The sequence below is a fragment of the Physeter macrocephalus genome, chromosome 13 (genome assembly GCF_002837175.3).
Source record: "Physeter macrocephalus isolate SW-GA chromosome 13, ASM283717v5, whole genome shotgun sequence".
Lineage (NCBI taxonomy): Eukaryota > Metazoa > Chordata > Mammalia > Artiodactyla > Physeteridae > Physeter > Physeter macrocephalus.
In genome coordinates, this window is record NC_041226.1 from 4571585 (window position 1) to 4585038 (window position 13454).

The 13454-nt window shown below is 43.7% G+C and overlaps 1 protein-coding gene across 3 annotated transcripts in view; it reads left to right on the plus strand.

Moving 5' to 3' along the window:
• WASF3 (WASP family member 3) overlaps positions 1-13454 on the plus strand; it is a 94149-nt gene that overhangs the window by 294 nt on the left and 80401 nt on the right. The window lies entirely within an intron of this gene.

Here is a 13454-nt window from a genome sequence, read left to right on the forward strand (position 1 = left end):
CGGGCGGAGGCGGGCGCGGGCCCCGCCGCCCCGCGGCCAAGTGAACTTGCGGCAGCGCCCGGGCGCTCGAGCGGGCGGTGGGGCCCACTGCGGCCGCGCCGCCGCCCGCGCCCTCCCTGCAGCCCGGCGCATCCTCCCCGCCGGCTCCCGCGCCGGCCCGGGCTTCCCGCCGTCGCCGCGCGGCCCGGCGCCGTTCTCGCCCGCGCCGCCCCCCGGCCCTCGGCCCCGGTGTGCGCCGCCCGGCTGCGGGGCAGGCGCCCGGGCCTCGGCCCGCGTCGCACGCACGGGCCCGGGGCTGCCCCGCGTCCGGGAGCCTCGCGTCCCTCCGGGCTGCGCGCAATCTCGCCGCACCTGGCCCAGTCCCCGCATGCCCGCAGCCCGGGTCCGGCCCTCTCCCCTCGGCTTCGCCCTCCCCGCGGCCGGTGCCCCCTCCCCCGGGGCTGCGGGCGCCCGGGGTCCCGGTCCCGGCCTCGGTAGCCGGGCTGGGCTCCGGGTGCCGGGAAGGGGTTGGCAGCCTGCGAGCGGCCCGCTGCGGGGCGCGGGGACGGGGCGCGCCGGGGCCGGCGGGCCGGGATGCGTCCTTCCGGGAGGCTCTCCCGGCGGGGCCCGGCTCTCGCGCCTCCTCCGCGCCGGGGCTTCGGCGAGGGGAAAGCCTTTGCCTCTCCGTGTGTGCTGCTTAACCGGCAATGGCGATTTCTTCTTGCTTCAGCTTCTGTGCAAGGGAGAGTTCCCTGGTGGAGAGCAGAGTTCTTAATTATTAAGAAACTCAGCCGTGGGTTTAAGGATGAATGGAGCATCTCGTTTCTTAGCTGCTATTGGGCGGAATAGGAATTTTCTCATTTGGGGATGAATTTTAAATTCTCAGTTATTACCAGCAGTAATTATTAAGTTTTTAACAACTGACAATTAAAAAAGCCTGTTTTTGCTTTGAAGCTCTTCAAATCAAATGCATCGCGGGGCATGAAAGATTAAGAATCGGAATCCACATTTTTTAAGGGCAGGAGCCAGCCATTAGAAATGTTTTGCATCTTAAAAAAATTAGGTTTGTCTAAAACTTAAAATGTCTGCTTCTCTATCAAAACTAGGTTCAAAGTGTTATAATTGACTTACTTCTCTATTGCCTCTAGGGCAAATTCTGTTGAACGCTGGTTGCTTCTTTTTGTACGTGCTTTACCCAACTTTCCTTTTCTAGCAGTGAAACAATGCAGAGATTCTTTAAAGCTAGTTCTTTTATCTACTTGAGAGGTTAAACGAAAGAAAGCCGGGTTTGGCCTTTCCCATAGGCAGTTCTCATTGTGTGTCTGGTCTCCTTCCTAAGAGCGTCCACGTCATACTCATTTTTCTTCATTTTTTAAAGATCTCCTTAATTGATATTCAGGAGAGTTGTGTCTTTTAAGATGTTTCAAGCTCACTAGGTTGGAAAGTTTGGTTGGCTTTATATAGTTACCGTCTGACCTGTAGTCTCTGTTTTCTTAACACAGTGAAAAGAAGCTTGTTCCGGAACTATCTCCTTATAAAAATTGTTCTTGCACTTCTGGTTGCCGACATGAAGTTGACTGTATTCTCTGCTTGCCTCAGAGTCATGACCTAATAGGCAAGGATGTGCTACACCGTTTTTACAAAATTCTGAAAATAAAGGTGAAAAAACACACTTTGCCTAGCGGTCCTGCCAACATTATAGCCCCCATCTCTTCTCAGTGTGCCCTTGTAGACGCGCCTTACCCTTCCCATGGAAGCCTTCATGTGGCAAGGAACCTTCTGGTTATTGGAACGTTTTGATTGAAATAGTTGCCTGTTATAAGTATTCAACATATAACTCGTGGGCCACTGCTAATGGTCGTTTGGAGTTCCCAGGACTTTCTCTGAAGAATATTCGAGATTGTGTTTTCCACTCACAGGCTGCTATCATTCCTTATGTTTTCTTGGGAGCGCCTCCATATGGCTGGACAGACTGCAAATGTTCGACTTCTCTTTTCAGTCCTTTTTTTTTTTTTTCTCAGGGCCTGGTTTTCCTCTTTGAGGTCAGATGTTCTCGGGAGCTGCTCTTGGCGTTGGGACCCATGCATGCCTCTTCTCAGCTGGTTCTCTACCCCTGACTTCATTTTAGGTTGGCAATGCAGGAATATCGTAGACCAGCAATGCGTAAATAACGCATGTTGTGACTTACATTTACTATCACTGTAGAGATAAGTGGAGCAGGAAGTCTGAGTTCCCCCTTCCTCCTGGTCCTGTCGACCGCCGTCTGGTCCTGTTTCTTTCTCCAGGGGTAACCGCACTTAATGCCGTCGGGTAGTCACCTTTTTTATTCAAAAGCCCTTCAGTGGATGCCTGCGAAGTACCGGGCGCTGCTATTTCAATACTGGGATTGCAGAAATAAGAGACGACATCTCTGAGGATGCTCATGGTGTGCCGAGACCAACAGTTCCCGTGCAACGCGGCGGCGGCTGAGGCAGAGCCCGCGGTGAGGGCCGCGGAGCGTTCCGTGAGTGGCCGGACCCGCTCATTGGCCCGCTTTATGCATTCAGCGAACTCCAGGGTTCACGGGGTGTTCGGGGACACAGGGGAGCAAGGCAGGTGCCTCTGTGGGCCCCGGATGAGCTCCCGGTTCGGCGGCATCTGCGACCGTGGGAGCCGTCGGTCAGGGCGCCGTGTGCTCCGAACGGGCCCTCGCGGAGCTCCCAGGATGACCAGAAACCCGAGGCTGGGGACGGTTCGGAGAGACGAGGAAAGGGCCCCAGAAGTGCCAGGGGAGAAGGAGAGAGTACAGAGGCCTGTCGGGGACCCGAGGCTTTGGAGCAGCTAGAGCCGAGGTGAGGGCGGCGTGGGGGGAGGGGGCCGGGGCGCCGCGTGGCAGGAGGAGGGGTGGCCGGGCCTCCGGGGCGCCGCGAGGCCTGTTAGGAGGGGCCTGGCCTCCTCTCTGGGTGACCGAAACGGCCGGAGCCTTCTGAGCCGAAGAAGGACACAGTCAGACGTGCCCTTGGAGAACGGATAGCGGGGCAAGGCTGGAGGGAGGGGAGCCTGAGGGGGTAGGACGGCGTTGTGTGCGCGCGTGTGCGCGCGCGTGTGCTGGGAGAGCGAGGGGACAGGGCAGTGCCGAGTTGTGGCCGGGCGGCTGGTGGATGGTGAGGCTGTCCTTGGGCCCCAGGACAGGGAGCAGCAGCCGTTCGGGGGAAGGATGCTGCCCTTGTCAAGTTCAAGGTGCCTGCGGGACGCAGCGGTCAGTGGCTGCATTGGGATCCGGATATTGGGAGGTGTCTGGCCTGGAGGCACGCGTGTGAGAGTCCTCAGCACCGGTTCGCAAACTGTTTGCCACAGTGAGCTCGCAGGGAGTATGAGTTCGATGAAGGACGCTCAGCAGTGCAAGCAGCTGTCAGCCGGCGGGACCTGCCTGCTCAGAGTGGTGGACAGTTTCTCCAGGAGTTTATGTCGCGTTCCTTCTGATGACGTCATCTTTGCAAAGCTGGGGTTTCACTGGCTGCTGTTCCGCGTGCAGATCGGTGTGGACCAGGGAACGGGGGAGGTGCTGTCCAGTCTGACTCCAGGGTGTGAGAAATTATGCTGTTTGTGTTTTATTGGAGAGAGAAGTGAAATACCCATTTTCTCTCAGTTGAAGTGTGCTGTTTTCAAACGGGTACTAAGTTGCTAGGACATAGATACTTGTCATTTGCACGTATCTAATGGTTCCATTACTCAGTAGGCATTTCTCCTTGCAATCAGGGCTGAGTGAACGGGTGCAGTGAGGAGAGAAAGTTCTAGAACCTCTGCCTTTGTCAATGGAGTAGATTCAAGAAGCTTGTGCAGAGCATGCGTAAAGAAAAGGAGTGGGGAGGATGGGATCTGAAGGACTCTTGTGTTTAAAAGATAGGCTCCCACACTGAGTCTGAAAGGATGGGTGTCCGGGAAGCCATGGTCCAGGAAAACCCCAGCAAAGAGGGATGGTAACAGCCAGGTCATTGTAACATAGCTGACGGCAGTGATGACACAGTGATGGGGACAGGAGTGAGACGGCTGGTTTGTAAGAGGGTTTCCTAGTGAGCGGGGGCCACCAAGTGTACTGGTGCTGAAGGGTGACAGAGGAGGGTGGGTGAAGGGGGACCTTTTTTTCTTTTTTAATGGAGGGATTTGTGCATATTAAAGTAACGAGAGAGAGGTTGCTAGACAGAGGTTGCTAGACGGTGGTTTCAAAATTTCCATTGGTTTTAGCCCTAGGATGTAATTACTGATTTTGGCAAGAGGCGTCACCGTGGAGCCTTACTGCCGTGGATTAAGGGGTGATGGTGCTAAGGGGGTGAAGCCAGTCAAGGGAGGCTGGATTTTGAAGAGGAGAGAAGGGCATTCACTAGAGAGGAACGTCTGGCGCAGGGTGGAATTTTTTTTAAACAGTGACTTTATTTTCTCTTATTAAAAACAGTCTTTTTAGGATGCTGTTTTCCTTTTCAGGCATGCTTTTCCTAGGGTGGGTGGTCCTTCTAAGGGTGGGTTTATGTGCGCACAGCCTTGTCTTTTTCCAGGTCCTGGTGTCCTCTGGGGTCACATTATCTGTGACGTCCTCTCCGTTGCTGCCCTGTCCTGGCAGTGCTTTCTCAGCCGCTTTTACCTCAAGGCCAGTCTTGTTTGTTTTGTGTCAGAGCCTATCCTCCTAACTTAATAGATGTCCCTAGATTAGAATATTTTTCCATACTCGGATTTCAGTCCTGATCTTTAGAGCCACCCTGTTCTGTTTCTTCTTCCCCGGACCTGTGCCTCTTCTCTTTGAGGTTAGCTCTTTGCTTCTGTTGACTTTTTTTTTTTTTTTTTTTTTTTTTTTTTTAATTTTAAACATCCCAAACATCCCAGGGTATTTCCCCACCTTTCAGGTCTACTAGAGCCTCTGGGCCTTGACCCTGAGCACAGCATCTGGGATCATTTCTAAACTTTGTACGAGTGAGATTGTGCCTTGCTCCTCTTGTTGGGATGCCCTTTGACCGTCTGGAGCAGTGGTCTTGAAATTAATGTAAAGGTGTCATCAGCTATATTATATATTCTTGAACTTTTTCAGTGTTTTATTTATTTTAACTTTTGTCTTGCAGTTTTTGCTTTCTGGTTCTTTTCAGGAGGTCCGCGTGTGTTTGAGTGCCTGCTATGTATCGTACTAGTTGCTGGTGATAACAGTGTTGGTACCGCCAAGCTCCTGTGGTGAAAAGCTAGCGGGGTGAGGCAGCGGGTCCGTCGTCCTGCTCACTTAACTATAAACTCCTCCTGGTCAGCAGCAGACAGCGCGCTGCCTGTTTGGTAGGTGTGTCTGCCTTGGTCAGATAACCTCAGGTAAAGACCTCATTAGGTCACAGCCTTAGCTCGCGGTGATAACACACAGCGTCTTCCCCCAGCTGATGGGACCTTTGGTCTCCGAGTACTTCTGATTTCTGAAGACCGTATCGGACGTGTAAAAGTTGTACTCCAGCGCAATCCAAAGATTGCATCGCCTGCTACAGCCGTTGCATTTCAGTTCCTCTCATAGCATCCTCTCACTGAGTGCTGGTACTTGTTTTTGTGCGCGTGAACGGTTCAGTGAAATTCTGTGCCAATATAAAAGTGTGCACGTGATTGACTGAACCACAACCCATGTAGCCGTATTTTATCAGCTGAGTGGATGAAATAGTGTATTCTTTGCACATAGAAGAGCGTCAACAGATATTTTTTCATTGACTGAATATGTCATAAGTTTTGATTCATGACCTAAGCAGGACACTACACCTACTATGTAATTTTAAAAACTTGATCTGAGTCATTTTGCCGTACTAATGTCACACTTATTTTTTCAGCTCCTCAAAATATGTGTATGACACAGGGGGTTTTGGTTTTTGCCTATTACCTTATGTAGTCCTGTGTTAGGGAATTACCTAGGCAGATATCAGCTTTCAGTTGACTTTGTAACTGTTTGCTGGGTGGTATTCTTTCCTGAGGTTAGAGTGAATGCTTAAGGAGAGGCCATGGATTTGAATTACTCCCTGTGGTGCATGGAAGGAATAGTATCTAAACAGGAGGGAGCAAAATATCCAATCCAAAGGGAGGATGACATTAACCAGAAGGTTGCAAGGCGATAGAGCCTGTGCTCATGTTGGTCTCATCCTGTGTGAGCCTGTCCACAGCCTAGAAAGGGGAGGAATAGATTCACTTTCCATCTCTGCAAAGTAAGATCTTAATTTTGGGGGCATGATTGTAATTTTTCAGAATAGGACATTTGTCTGTTTCAATAGAAATAGAAAAACATTTGTTTTATAACCAACCCTGTAGATTTAAAACATATCTTGGTTCTTAGTTTTCCATAGGATTTGTCTCCCATTTTTGTACACCTTTTAGAGGTAACTGCCTTGATTACTGGTTTAAAACCAGCAGTCACAGAAACCCCCCAATTCCCCAGTCCCCTTCAGATTTTAATTACACACTGCAAACAACTTTGTTTCCAAAGGCTTGACTAAAGTGGGAATTGTTCTTTGAGATATCCCAGGGAGGGAGATTATTAAAACGTTACGTCTTTTTAAAAATTGGCATTGTAATTTTGAACGGTTACAAGGCTTATCAGTGATAATGAAGTCCCTACCTGAACTGTAATTAAAAACGCACAGCTTCTGTGCTTGTTTGTCCATTGCGTCACATAGGCTAATTAAAGACTTCTTCCGTTTCCAGTATGCCCAGTTCCTTCCATTCTAGCCCTCCAAAAAAAAAATTATGGCCGTGACGAAAACATAGGGTATCATTTGAAAGAATTGTGTTAGGGATTAGGCATTAAAGGGTTTAGGACAGAATTTTTCTTTTAAACTACATTTATGGCTACTTTTTCTGCTATGCAGTTTAGAAGTTTGTGGCTTTATTTCTTAGGCTAGTTGGTTGCTACTGATAGTCAAATTTCATTTGAGACAAACAATATTGCCCTGCCTTTTCATATTTACTCAGCATTTTTTCTCTTTTTGGACACTGATGTAACTTAGATCAACTGTGTATAAGTAAAAGTTCCATGTACAGTTTTTTTTAAATGGAATGTATACTTTATCCAAATTTTTACTGTTTGAGATGCTTATGATTTTATTGGACATAAGCAGTGGGGGCTTGTCTGTCTTGTCCCCCATCACATAAAGATTTGAATGAACTTGTAGGAAATACTCATAATAATAAAGCTGGATATAAATAATGAGAATCAAAACTACATGAGGATCAGGGATGAAAACAACAAAACCTGTACTTTCAGTGATGGTTGAGCCTCCCAGGTTGGTGTTTTAGATGTGGTGGGCTTACTTGCATAATGCAACATGTCAGTGACTCAGCACGAGAAGCATCTCTAGGCTTGCAGTGGTGTGTGTTGGAAGCTCTGTTGGAATTCAGTTAGTTTATTCCTCCACTTACAGATAATTTGAAGGCTGTTGTATTCTGCCTCCTATATTAATGCTGGAAGGCATGGATCATATGTGGATTTTTTTGCTCTCCTTGTGTATGTTTTGGAGGGAGAATGTATGAGGAGATTTGAAATCAGGTGGACAAAATCCTCTGAGCCTGAGAGTCCTGCCAAGCCAGCATAATCTTAATATCTAACGTTGTCAAGGGTGTTACAAGAAAAAAATCATAGGGCAGTCTCATTCATGAACATGCTTGCAAAAATCCTAAAAAATAACGATTAGATCTATCAACATAAAATGATAATATATCATGAACAATTTGTGTTTATTCTAGAATGCAGTGTCGGTTTAGCATTCAACAAATCCAACACATCTCACCATATTAATGATGGAGAAAAAAACTGTACAGTCATCATTAGATGCAGGAAACATTAAGATTTAATACCTATTCATGATGAAAAACTTTTAAGCAAACTAGGAAGAGTATCGGTAAGAAAACTTAGAGCAAATATCATATTAGTGTTGAAATAATGAAAAGTTATCTTCTAAAATTGGAAATGAGATAAAGATGCTTGTAATTACCACATTTATTCAGCATTATGTTGTAGGTTCTTGCCAGTGCAGTAAGATAAGAAAAAGAAATAAAAGATACTAGAGTTGGGCTTCCCTGGTGGCGCAGTGGTTGCGCGTCCGCCTGCCGATGCAGGGGAACCGGGTTCGCTCCCCGGTCTGGGAGGATCCCACATGCCGCGGAGCGGCTGGGCCCGTGAGCCATGGCCGCTGAGCCGGCGCGTCCGGAGCCTGCGCGTCCGGAGCCTGCGCTCCGCGACGGGAGAGGCCACGCCAGAGGGAGGCCCGCGTACCACAAAAAAAAAAAAAAAAAAAGATACTAGAGTTGGAAAAGAAGAAAAAAATTCAGTATATGCAGGCGAAAACTATTGTGTATGCAGAAACATCCAGAAGAATCCGTGTAAGTTATTAGACTTAAGATGTGTCTTTAGCATGGTTGCTAGATTCTCTATAGCCGTAAACAATTAGAAAATGAAGTGAATAAAGGTACTACTTATAATAGCATTAAAAATCCAAATATATAGGAATAGAACTTGCAAGAAATTTATAATACCTTTACATAGGAAACCATAAAATATTTAGAGAATTTAAGGAACAGGTAAGAAAAGAGGGAATAATACCATGTTCATGGTATGAAAGACTAAATATAGAGATGTCTGTTCACCCTAAATTGATATAGATACTGTTCAACCCTAGTCCATAGCATGAAAAAAATCTTAGGAGGTGGAAATTGACTATCTGTTTCTAGAATTTATATAAATGTAGAGGGCAAAGAATTTCAAGACACCCTTGAAGAACAACAGGTGGCAGGACTTATCAGATATCAAGAGTTTATAAAGTTGTAATATTCTAGACCATGTGGTATTGGCACAAGTGTGGGCAAACAGATGAATGAAACTGAACAGAAAGCCCTGAAATAGAACCAAACATGTGTAGACATTTGATTATGTTAAGTGCAAAATAGTTTGGAAAGGACGGTCTTTTCGGTCATTGGTGTGTGATCCTTGAGATGGATGTCCATAAATGACATTTGACCCCTACTTTATAACATACACAAAAACCAATGCCAGACAGACTGTAGATCTAAAGATGAAAGGTAAAAAATAATATAGGGTAGCTTCATGGCCTAGATTAGGGAAAAATGTTTTAAATAGAAAGCCCTGACCGTGAATGAATAGATGCTAAATTGAACTAAATTAGGAACTTCTGTTTGTTAAAATATACCATTAAGATTAAAAAACGTAATCCATGGACTGGAAGAGAATGTTTGAATCATGTAAACTGACATGTCTCCTACCTAGAGAATTTAAAGAACTAGAAGAAATCAGTAAGAAAGCTAGAGAATCCAACAGAAAAATGGCAAAGAGATTTGAACAAGCACTTTACAAATAGACAAATACGCAGACATACAAATGGCCAGTGAACATATGGAAAGAAGCTTAAACTCATTAGGAATCAGGACGTGCAGATAGAAATAATCCTGAGATACCACCGTAGAGTCATCAGATTGGCTAAAATGGAAAAGACCAGCGGTCTGCCGCATGGAGAACATGGGGCGATGGGCACTCGTATCCCTGACCAATGGGTGTGTATGGCACAAACATGTTGGAGAATTGACAGGCGTTGTGTACAAAAGCTGAGAATACACATACCTTATGAGCCAGAATCTCTCTTCTAGGTGTACATACACCCAGCAGAAATGCATGACTTTACCAAGATTTGTGTATGCTGCCGTTCACGGCAGCATTGTTTGTAATAGCCCCGTTTGGAAACAACCCAGATGTTCATCAGAAGAAGAATGATTAAGTAAATTGTGGTGTATTCATACACTATTCAGTGATAGAAATGAAAAAAATAGAGCTACATGCAACAGTGATCTGACAAATTTAATGTTGAGCAAAACATACTAGACATAACAGAGTCCATAACTGTGAGATTTCACTTAAATAAAATTAAAAAGGGGTGTTAGGAGTGGGGAAAGTGATTACCTTTGGGAAGAATAAAGGATTAATTCTTGAGTGGGGAGTGGAGGGCACTTCTGAGGTTGCTGGCAGTGTCCTGTTTTATGACCCTCATGGTGGTTACTTGGGTTTGTCCACTTTGTGATAATTCTTCAAGCTGTACATTTTGGGGGCTGTGAACCTTTCTGTATATGTGAAATACTTCTGAGAAAGAAGTCTTAAAAACTTAAGTAGAAAAAGAAATGGGGACATTTGAATCTATTGTAAATGATTTTTAATGTAATTTTAAAAAAAATCTCTGTTTCACCTTGGCAATCTGGAATTTTTTAATACCTGAATTTATCTTATAGATTACATTTATGCTCACGTTTGGATATAGCTCTCCTTTTCAGCTAGTGTCTAGTTTTAATTTGACTCATTTTTAGGTATTAATGTTTTCAGTGAAAATCAACTTGGTTTTTGAGCCAGCTTTTTCCCCCTTCTCCCTGTCTAATTCTACACTTACTTGCCCATCTTTCAGCAAAGTCCTATCTCTCTGTAAAGCGTAAGACCTTATTAGTCTTCCTTTCTTCTATATTTTAAGCCAGCAAGTCTCTAAGTATGGTCTGGGGACTCCTGGGGGGTCTCCAGGACCTTTTTAGGGGTCAGTGAGATCATACTTATTTTCATAATTATACTAAGACATTCTCTGCCCTTCTTACTTTCATTCTCTCAGAGTATGCAGTGTGTTTTTCAGAGGCTACGTGATGGAGCCACAATTACCTGAAAAGACTATTAAACACCCCTCCTGTTTTCAACCAGAGATCTGTATGAGACCGAATCGTCTTCATATACTGCAACCAAAACAACATATCGCAACAGATTGAATTCAGAAAGCAGATACGAACATCTAGCTGCCTTCTCTTAAGCCAGACATTAAAAAACTTGCAAAAATATAATCATGCCAATAATTTTTTGTCTTGAGAAATAGTTATTTTTCTTTAAAGATATATTTATGTTAACACATAAGTTTATTTTGTCCTTTTCAGTGTTTTAATATTTAAAACGTTTCTGCCTTAATTTCTAATGAGGTAACGGTTGATAAGTGTCACTCATGAGCAACAGCTCTTTGAGGGTTTAGATTGTAAGAGATTCTAAGCAAAAATATTGTTGCTTCTGACAACAGTGGTTCACCTGCAGACTTTTAGAAAGTACTGATGCCTGTGTCCTAGTCCCAGAAATTGCGATTTAGGTGGTCTGGTATGTTGCATAGGTTTTGAAATTTCAAAATAATCTCTAGGTGACTTCTAATGTGTAGACAAACTTGGGAATTTTACTGATACATATTTCGGAATGATGGTATGTCATGTGCTTATGTAACTTCTGTTCTTGCCGTCTTGAAAAAGGTATAAGACAGTGGTTCCCAAATTTGCACAGAAGAATCACCTGAGGATCTTAATTTCATTTTTGATTGTTGCTCTTTTATAGAAAAACACTTGATTTTTTAAAAAAGTAACTTTTTATTTGGAGGCAGTTGTAGACTCAGGAGGTTGCAGAAGTAGAACAGAGAGGCCACATGTACTCTTCACCCAGACTCCCCCAGTGGTAACATCTTAACATAGCTATAGTATGCTATCAAGACCAGATAAGTGACATGGGTACAATCTGTAGACCGTACTCAGATTTCACCAGTTTGTACGCACACTCATTTGTGTGTCCTGTGTGCCTTAATCTCATACATAGATTCACGTAACCGCCGTTGAGTTGTGGACTGTTTGTCACCACAAGGGAACCCCTTTGTGCTTCCTCTTTGTGGTCACAGCAGTTGACTGTTGTGTACTGATTAGTGTCATGTGACCTTGTAGAACCTATCTTTTGGTTCTAGTAGTGTTATTGTGGATTCCCTAGTACTTTCTACATATAGGATCATGACACGCACTAGTCATGAAATTGACTAGCAAGATAATTTTACTTCTTTTTCCATCTGGATGGTCTCCCTCCCTTCTTTCTTTTTGGCCTTTCCGCACCAGGTGAAACTTCCATTCCAATATTGAATAGAACAGGCATTCTTGCCTTATTCTTGTTTTTAAGGGGAAAGCATTCAGTATTCAGTATGATGTTAGTTGTAGTTTTCGTAGATGCCCTTTATCAGGCTGAGGGAATTTTTTTCAATTCTTAGTTTGTTGGGAGTTTTTAACCACAAGTGGGTGTTGGATTTTGTGAAAGAAAAATCTGTATCTCTTGAGACACCCATGTAATATTGTCTTTTATTAATATGACATATAGTACTAATTGATTTTTGGAGGTTAAACCAACTTTGCATTCTTCGGATAAATCCCATTTGTTCGTGGTATGTAATTCTTTTTCTGTGTTTCTAGATTTGACTTGTTAATATTTTGTTGAGTATTTTTGCATCTAATTCATGAGGGATATTGATCTGTAGTTTTCTTGTGCTATTTTTGTCTGGTGTTGGTGTCAGCATAAAACTGGTTTCATAGAATGAGTTAGGAAGTGTTTCCTCTTCTAGAAAAATTCGTGAAAGATTGGTATTTTTTTTTTAGGTATTCACCTGTGAAGTCATTTGGACCTGAGGTTTTCTCTGTGGGAAGATTTTTAATTACTAATTCAATCTCTTAACTTGCTATACATTTATTCAGCTTATCTCTTTCTTTTTCAGTCAGTTTTATTAATTTGTATGTTTCCAGGAATTTTCCTTTTCATCTAAGTTGTCTAGTTTGGTGGCATAAACTTCTTCAGCGTATTCCCTTGTAATCCTTGTGAAGTTTTTCTGGCTGGTAGTGATCAATGTCTATTCTTCATTCTTGATTTTACCAGCTAGTGATTTCTTTCCTTTTTTTTTGTGGTCATTCTAAAGGTTTTGTCAGTTTTGTTAATCTCCTACCATCTAGGTAGAACTTAACCTCAAAATTGTCGAAAAATGATCTGTGACTATGCTTTACTTTTTATTTTTTTAAAGAGAGTTGAAAAGCCTTTATCTTAAAATTAACATTCATCTTTTCAAAGAAACATTTGAGAACTTATCTGAGGCTAAAATGTTATTCAGTAATAATTTGGTTTGGTAGGTTAAAAGTGAGAGGAAAAACGGAAGTGAGTTTAAAGGAAATGATGGAAATCATCTATGTACCTATTTATGTTGACTGTGTTTTAGACTATAGAATTTTAGAATGATAATTGTGTGGAGCTGTCTTTCTATTGTGAAACTGTAAAACAACAAGAAGAGAGAAACTAGGTTAAAATACAAAAGTCAATAAAATATCCAAGCTAGAGAAGGGGAAGGATGGTGATGATTCATTATAAGCAAATTATTTAATTATTATTTTTTTTGCTTTCCTTTTATTGAGTAATTTGAGATGCTAGACAGACAAAATTCAAATATTTTAATGTTCCATGGATTACATAGGTGAGTAGCCTGATTCCAGACAAACATTAAACTGAAGTGCCAAGAATAGGAAATAAGGTTGAAAATAACAGTTCTCTTTTGCTGAGGAGACATTTATATTTTGGGTTGTTTCGCAGATATAACAAAATCTCACGTCCATTATCACCGTGCCTA